Below are 8,801 nucleotides of genomic sequence, written 5' to 3'. Positions count from 1 at the left end.
CTCTCCACCAATTCCAATTCGCTAGTATTGGGGTTGTGGGCTGAAGGGACTGGTTTCCAGAGGGCGAGTATGGACATTGTGGGCTGAATGGATTATTGGGCTGGCAGCTCACTCACTCAAGGCTGGTGGGCTGGCAGTTGACTCACGGCTATTCCTTGAAATTCCATTTCAAGCAGAGTGCAAGGGAACCAAATTCAAGTGCAGTTTCATACCATTTCAAGCAGGGTGCAAGGCCACCAAATTCAAGTGCAGTTTCATACCATTTCAAGCAGGGTGCAAGGCCACCAGACAGAGAGTCGTGACCTCTCCCTCCTCCATCTTGCAGAGACAGCCACGCCCACACTTCCGGCTTTTATAGTCCCTCCCCCTCCCACCAGATGGGGCGTGGCATTCATGGCGTGATTGACAGGAGAGAGAGTCTCAACATTATTTAAACACTAATAACTCATTTATTTTTCTTCGACGGGAAAAATCCTTGGCACCTGATGAGCGGAGGTGGACTCTGATTAAGATGGCCAAAAATCACAGCCATACGTGGTAGCATTTTCTTCTAAAATCAATATAGAGTGCAAACAGTGGTCATTTAATTTTAATTATATAGATGTCAATTGAGTTTGTTCCTTTCAGTTCAAAAACCATTTATTAAAACCACATTAGGACATGTTTGCTCACGACAACAGGCAACAATTGGTTTTACGTGAACACTTCACCCTGACATCTGTTAGTTTTTAATCTGCTATTTCTTCCTTACGCGAAACAGCTGTTGGGGCAGTTACTTCAGGACAAAGGATTGTGGTTGCAATGCTTGCGTGTCCAGATGTGAGGCATTATCTCACAACTCAGTCATGTCTTTCGTGGCAGATTAGTGCTAATCGCTATCATGGAATGTTCCGGATGCATGTTCAATCATGTCGAGGTTCTGTGCTCGAGCCAAAACAAGCCGCTTCAAGTGTCCAAACCTGAGAACGTTCCTCCCTTCACCCGGGAGTGCTCGTCCTTGTGTCACTCTCAGGTATAACTCATGTGCCCCAAATGTGTCAGCCTGGTTGTAAATTTTGCAGAGAGAACAGAAATGATGCTCCTTCGACGGACGGAGGAACAGGTGTGAGGATCAAGAGGGCAAAGATTTCTCGACCGTCGGTTGTAAGTTATTCCAACATCAAAGAGGCAGTGTCATCGCACGAGTTCATTCAGAGGGAGGATGCATTCTTCAAATAGTCCGACTCCTGTGAACATCAGCCATGTTGGCTGTGATGGAAATACGTGGATCAGTGGATTTGTTCCTTCCATAAATTCATCAATTCTGGTGCGTGACCATCCATCCTTCTCGATATTGTGGACGTAACACGTTGAACGAAACTACCAAGCTCTCTGAAGCTACGGAAGAACACATGAACCATCTCCTCTGCTAGCAGACTGCAGCAATGAAAACAAAAATTAACTGAAGGATATCGGGAAGGACAATTATGCAGTAAGTTGTTACTGCTAACAGTTTGGGGGAAGGGAGTAAACCCTCTCAAACTGACACCAATCTCCCACCACCATCGGCACGGAGGAGGTTGTCCAGTAATGCTGCCTGGATTAGAGGGGTATTAACTACAGGGGTAATCACGTGACCGAAAATTTTAACTGGAGGACATATGTCACTTTGGTATATGTTAGTGAATGGGGAAACACGCACTTTCACACCCGTTAAATACATGGAGAACGGCCGATATTTGAGCTGAAATTTTCTGTGCTAGTTGGGTTGACCGTGAAGCACAGCGACCTAAATTTTCAGGCAAAAAAAAAAGATAGAAAGTAAGGTAATTACAAGAGGGAACTGAAGGTGGAAAAACAGCGGAAGTGAACAGCAGACATTTGCTGTGGAGATTTAAAGATCCAAAATATCGGGAATTATCGCGTTTGCTCGCTGAATTTCATCAAAAGGCATTATTAACTTACTTTTGATGAAATGCAGCGAGCAAATGCGATAATTCCCGATATTTTGGACCTTTAAATCTCCACGGCAAATGTCTGCTGTTCACTTCCGCTGTTTTTCCACCTTCAGTTCCCTCTTGTAATTACCTTACTTCCTATCTTTTTTTTTGCCTGAAAATTTAGGTCGCCGTGCTTCACGGTCACCAGTTAAATTTTTCGGTCACGTGAGGGGGGATCTACGCTCATTTGACATTTGGTGAAATCACCCTATAGTACATTGGGGACCCTCGGACTATCTTTGATCTGGCTATACTTTGCACCAAACATTATTCCCTTATCGTGTATCTGTGCACTGCGAATGGCTCGATTGTAATCGTGTACAGTCTTTCCGCTGGCTGGTCAGCGCACAGCAAAAGCTTTTCACTGCACCTCGGAACACCTGACAACAAAGTTATCTGAAACTGAACCAAACCCTCTCAGTCTTCTCGATGTTGACTTTGTTTGTAAAGAACGTTGTACAAACAGGGTGTTCTGCGGATGCTGGAAATCTGAATGTTGGAGAAATGCAGCAAAGATAGCAGAGTCAGGGGATACGGGGAGAAGGCAGGAACGGGGTACTGATTGTGGATGATCAGCCATGATCACATTGAATGGGGAGCGCTGCCTCGAATGGCCGAATGACCTACTCCTGCACCTATTGTCTATTGTCTAAAGTAGACAGCATCAATTAATTAATGCCCCTGTCCCACTTAGGAAACCTGAATGGAAACCTCTGGAGACTTTGCGCCCCACCCAAGGTTTCCGTGCGGTTCCCGGAGGTTTTTGTCAGTCTCCCTACCTGCTTCCACTACCTGCAACCTCTGGCAACCACCTGCAACCTCCGGGAACCGCACGGAAACCTTGGGTGGGGCGCAAAGTCTCCAGAGGTTTCCGTTCAGGTTTCCTAAGTGGGACGGGGCATTAGAGAGAGGAAACCAGGTGGACACTTCAGGTTGGCACAAGGAACGGCAGGTGCCGGTTTACCGTGACACCGACTTCTCATCAAAGCTGGAATATTGGGAATAATGTTTGAGGCAAAAGAGGCTGTTCCCCACTCCTTCAAAAGACAGGGATTGGGAAGTTGGTGATGTGCACTGTCGCTAGTCACTCAAAGAAATAAAATGGATTAGTCTCTTGAGAAAGGAATGCGGGTTTCTTGAGATTTTAATTGGACTAGCTAATCTGTTTCTCAAAGAGGATACAGAAGGGTCATAGATGGCAAATGGTCTTAAATGGAAATAATCAATCAGGGTCTATTTTCACTGGATTTTGACACCACCATTCGTGGTGTCTGATTACGTAGAATATAGAACACTTCAGCACAGCAACAGGCCCTTTGGCCCACAATGATCATGCTACACAAGATGTCGAGTTAACCTAATCTCCTCAGCCTGCACATGATCCATTTCCCTCCATCCTCTGCATATCCATGTGCCTGTCTAAAAGCCCCTTAAATGCCATGATCCTCACCCCTGGGAGCACAGACCATGCACTCTCTGTGTAAAATAAAACTTGCCCCGCATAACTCCTGCTGTTGAGGGAGTGCAGCGTAGGTTCACGAGATTAATTCCTGGGATGGCGGGTCTGTCATATGTTGATAGAATGGAGCGGCTGGGCTTGTACACTCTCCAATTTAGAAGGACGAGAGGATATCTTATTGAAACATATAAGATTATTAAGGGTTTGGACACGCTAGAGGCAGGAAACATGTTCCCGATGTTGGGGGAGTCCAGAACCAGGGGCCACAGTTTAAGAATAGGGGGTAAGCCATTTAGAACGGAGACGAGGAAACACTTTTTCACACAGAGAGTTGTGAGTCTGTGGAATTCTCTGCCTCAGGTGGAGGCCGGTTCTCTGAATGCTTTCAAGAGAGAGTTAGATGGAGCTCTTAAAGATAGCTGAGTCAAGGGATATGGGGAGAAGGCAGGAACAAGGTACTGATTGGGGATGATCAGCCATGATCACATTGAATGGCGGTGCTGGCTCGAAGGGCCGAATGGCCTACTCCTATTGTCTATTGTCTATAACTCATTTAAACTTTGAATCTCTCACCTTACAGCTATGCACAATAATCTTTGACATTTCCACCCTGGCAAAAAGGTTCTGTATCTACCATATCTACGGCTTTCGTAATTCTATAAACTGCTGCTTATGATTATGCAGTTAGGTTTCTGAAGAGTTTCCTACAAACATTATTTTACTTTAGACTTTAGAGATACAGCGCAGAAACAGGCCCTTCGATCCACCGAGTCTGCTCCGACCAGTGATCACCCCGTACACTATCACTATCCTACACACTAGGGACAATTTATAATTTTACCGAACCCAATTAATAAGGCCATTTGGCCCATCGTCAACTCCGCCATTCAATCATGGCTGATCTATCTTTCGCTCTCAACCCCAGTCTCCTGCCTTCTTCCCATAACCCCTGATACTCTTACTAATCAAGAATCTGTCAATCTCAGCCTTAAAAATATCCATTAACTTGGTCTCACATAACTATCTCTTAAAAATCAAGAGTGCCACTCAGTTGACTCGATGCCTTCTAGTCCATTCTCAGTTACTTTGAGGCATTCATCTTAAAGATGTAAAAACAAGCTTAGTTTGAGGGAGTCATCAGTTACTTTTTTAATCGCTGTGACTTTTCCCCTTTGTTGAATGTCAAATCACAAGTAAATATTCCATGGCCTGAAACAGAAGGCACAACCCAAGTTTTATCTTGAAGGTACACACAAAATGCTGGAGTAACTCAGCGGGACTGGCAGCAACCGGGAGATTGCATCGACCTAGGCGGACTTAGCGGAGGTGTTCAGTGAAACTAAAGGGCCTGTCCCACTTAGGCGACCTGATCCGCGTGATCTGGCGAGCTTGCCCTCGACTCATACTCGCAAGCATGGTCGACACGAGGTCATAGGAGGTCTTCGTAACATCCTTCATGCTCGAGAGCGGTCTCCGCGTACTCGAGGCCTCAGCTAGGTCGCGGTGTTTTTTTTCCAATAGGTTAAAAAATGCCCGCGAGTAAAAAAGGGTCGCCACGGAAAAAATCGATACTTCTTTTACTTGTAGGTTTAGTCGTAGTAGGTCGGCATGTTAGTCATAGGTAATCAAGGGTAGTCGAAGGTAATCGTAGATACTCTTCATCATAGTCGAAGGGAGGTTGAAGAAGATCGAAGGAGGTCGTCTTCACTCTCCACTAATCGGTGTCCAATTTTCCCGAAGTTAGTCCTAGCTAGTCCTAGCTAGTCCCAGCTAGTCTTCAACATAGTTGAAGGGGGTCGAAGGAGGTCTTCAACATGTCATTTTTTCAAACTCTTCTAAACTCGCCAATTAAGTCGCCCAAGTGGGACAGCCCCTTAATACCAGGGATGATGCCAGTCCCGCTGAGTTACTCCAGCATTTTGTGTCTTTCTTTGGTGTAAACCGGCAACTGCAGTTCTTTCCTACGTTATATCTTGATGGATTCACGATGAACGTCACAAACTGCTCAAGTTACAGATGGTCACAAGGGGATATGCTCTGAAACTAATTTCCAATCTAACTTATTTATAAACAGAAAGAATGAAAAATATGCTAAGATTGTGGTTTTGAAATAAACATGACTTCACTTTTGGTTATCAAATTAGACATGTTCAAATCATATTACACTGAATTGGTGTCGTGAAACCTAATAACGTGAATAAAGATTGCTCTATACAGGGCGAAATGAAGCAAAATATATTTAGTTTTAACATTACTTGGTCTCAGCGGTTTAATGTAAACTTCACATATCAAAGTGCTTATTTATTCTTTAATTTCAATTGGAATAAAATAACTTGCATTGAAGGGCCTGTCCCACTTGGGCGACCTAATCCGTGAGTTGTGGCGAGTTTGCCCTCGTCTCATACTCGCAGCATGGTGGTAGGAGGTCTTCGTCACTCTCCTCCATGCTCGAGAGTGGTCTCCGTGTACTCGAGGCCTCAGCTGGGTCGCGGCAGTTTTTTCAATATGTTAAAAAATGCCCGCGAGTAAAAAAAGGTCGCAGTCCCTCGTAACCCTGAGAATGTTTGAATGCTAGCAAGTGAAATATGACACTATGTAAGCCTGTTACAAAATGTGAATTATGCCAAATTTAATGCGTGTTGTGATAACCTTCAAATTTTTAAGATCCAAGCTTAAGATTCCTCAACCTACTTGAATTACTACAGTCATTTCTCCAACTTTTTTAAAGTCATGTTTATTAGCATCAGAAACATAAATCTTTCACCTGTGTTCAGCGGTGCTATTAGTCTAACCCTACCCGCCTACCTGCACAGTGTATCGAAATCGATAAAAAGGTAAAACATAGATTTTCTCATTTTTAAACTTTCAGAGAGATGACTAAAGTTTAAAAATAAAATGTATTCATTAAATTAGGGGGTCAGGTCCTTAAACAGTTTAAGCAGCTTAAAGGTCGACAAATGCCATAGACAGCCAGGAACAATATGCATATCAGCGACTTTATAACTACAAATTAAATAGCACTGATTTCAACGATTAAATACTTCTTTCCCTGCCGACTGGTGAAGCTGCTTGTACAGTTGATAGTATGTCCATGAGGGCCTGAATGGACTCATCCTATTCCAACTGGAGTTCATCCAGCAGTCAGCTTGTTGCTCCAGATTCCACCGTCTGCCCCATCTGCAGCCTCTTCTGTATCTAGGACGGCACAGTGCACAGTGACTCACATCACCAGGCATCTGTAGTCGATCCTGACTACGGGTACTGTCTGTACGGAGTTTGTACGTTCTCCATGTGACCGCGTGGGTTTTCTCCAGGCACTCCGGTTTCCCCCACACTCCAAAAACATGCGGGTTTGTAGGTTAATTGGCTTCGGTTGAATTGTAAATTGTCCCTAGTGTGTGTAGGATAGTGTTAGTCTGGGGGGGTCGCTGAGCAGCACGGACTGGTTAGGCCGAAGGGCCTCCCTTCGCGCTGTATCTCTAAAGTCTAGGGTCTAAAGTCAAAACCAGGATCCTCCTTGTACTCACTAGCACAGATATCAGCTGTGGTCCTGGGAAGATCATTTGCCTTTCATTCGACAAACTGGTTGATGTCCCACTCAAGAAGCTTAAAGCATAAAACAGTCGTGACAGACACTACAATGTAGTGGCAGCAACACTATACCATCAGGCCCTGCCTGCCCTTCCAGTATTACTTTGAAGAAAAGCAAAGGGATTTCTCCCACGATACCTTGTAAAACATTTTCCTCATTTGCCACTGTTTATCCAGCCGTAATTGTTTCAAGGTTTCAAGGTCAGTTTATTGTCACGTCTACCAATTAAGGTACAGTGAAATTCGATTTACACCCATACTAAAAAAAAAGTAACAAGACACACAACTACATAAAAGTTAGCATAAACATCCACCACAGCTGATTCCCCACATTCCTCACTGTGATGGAAGGCAATAAAGTCTAATCTCCTGCAATCGGGGCAGTCGAACCATTCGCAGTCGGGCAATCAAAACCCCGTGGGTTTTTGTCGTGTTCGAATTATTTACTGTGTATCTTACATTCAAATTCTTTACAGCCTTATCGAAGACCTGGTCACATTCTCATATCTCTCCAGCCATCAGCCAGCAGGTAACAGTAGTGTGAAAACCATGACCTCCAGGTTCAAGAACAGCTTCTTCCCAATAACCATCAAGCTCTCGAACTCCGCAAACGCGAACTAAACAATGAACAGCGACCAGTCTTGGTTGCTCTAAGGACTTTGTGCTTATTGCAATAATATTGTTTGTTTTTTTAATTTATTGATTTTTTTTTTTGTTTATTATGTTATCGATGAGAATTGTGTTCAATGGCCTGTTAAGCTGCTGAATTTCATTGAGGTTGGTACTATTGCAGGCATTATTCCTACGCTTAAGAAACATTTAGACAGGTACATGGATAGGACAGGTTTAGAGGGATATGGGCCGAACACAGGCAGGTGGGACTAGTGTAGATGGGACATGTTGTTCGGTGTGGGCAAGTTGGGCTGAAGGGCCTGTTTCTACACTGTATGACTCTATGATCTGTTTTGATACATTGAACAACCTTGACTCTTGACTTTTGACATTAGCATAATTTCATTACATTTGACATGTATTGAAGGGCCCCAAAGATGTCATTTATTTACTCGGGCCACCCCTCTCCAGTTATTCTCCTGATATTTTAGTTTAGTTTAGAGATACAGCGTGGATGCAGGCCCTTCGGTACCGGTCCCCGCACATTAACACTATCCTAGTCACGGGGCGAATGCACAAACAGGCAGCGCCCGTAGTCAGGATCGAACCCAGGGTCCCAGGCGCTCTAAAGCAGAAATTCTACCCCCTTATTCTCTGCAGTAATTGTTCACCTTGTATCTGAGTGAAGCAAGGCTGCTGCCGGTTTCTCTCGTTAACTTGTCAACAGCTACTCATCACAGGTTGTCTAGTGGGAGGCATTTTCAGCCGGGTGGAAGATGAATGGCTGGGGTGTTGTCCTGCAGGTGGTTTCTGTTAGCAGCGGGAGTTGCAGTCCGAATTTACGAAAAATAATTTGTGTTTTTTTGCTGGGTTTTGTGGTTATGAAACCTGAATAAGGACTGACGGGGTCCAAGAAGGAACTGCAGATGCTGGAAAGTCGAAGGTGCACAAAAATGCTGGAGAAACTCAGCGGGTGCAGCAGCATCTATGGAGCGAAGGGAAATAGGAAATGTTTCGGGCCAAAACCCTTCAGGAAGGAAATAGGTAACGTTTCGGGCCGAAACCCTTCAGGGTTTCGGCCCGAAACGTTGCCTATTTCCTTCACTCCATAGATGCTGCTGCACCCGCTGAGTTTCTCCAGCATTTTTGTGTACCTGACG

At 44.5% G+C, this 8,801-nt stretch overlaps 1 long non-coding RNA gene across 1 annotated transcript; it reads left to right on the top strand.

The window, feature by feature from the left end:
• The first annotated feature begins 209 nt into the window (after positions 1–209).
• LOC129709865 (uncharacterized) lies at positions 210–8,583 on the top strand. Its single transcript, XR_008725588.1, has 2 exons — positions 210–1,471; positions 7,506–8,583. It is a non-coding gene; the product is annotated as an uncharacterized LOC129709865 (long non-coding RNA).
• The last annotated feature ends 218 nt before the right edge of the window (positions 8,584–8,801 follow it).

Source organism: Leucoraja erinacea, chromosome 26 (genome assembly GCF_028641065.1).
Source record: "Leucoraja erinacea ecotype New England chromosome 26, Leri_hhj_1, whole genome shotgun sequence".
NCBI classification, from domain to species: Eukaryota; Metazoa; Chordata; class Chondrichthyes; order Rajiformes; family Rajidae; genus Leucoraja; species Leucoraja erinaceus.
This window is presented reverse-complemented; position numbering and strand designations above follow the sequence as displayed.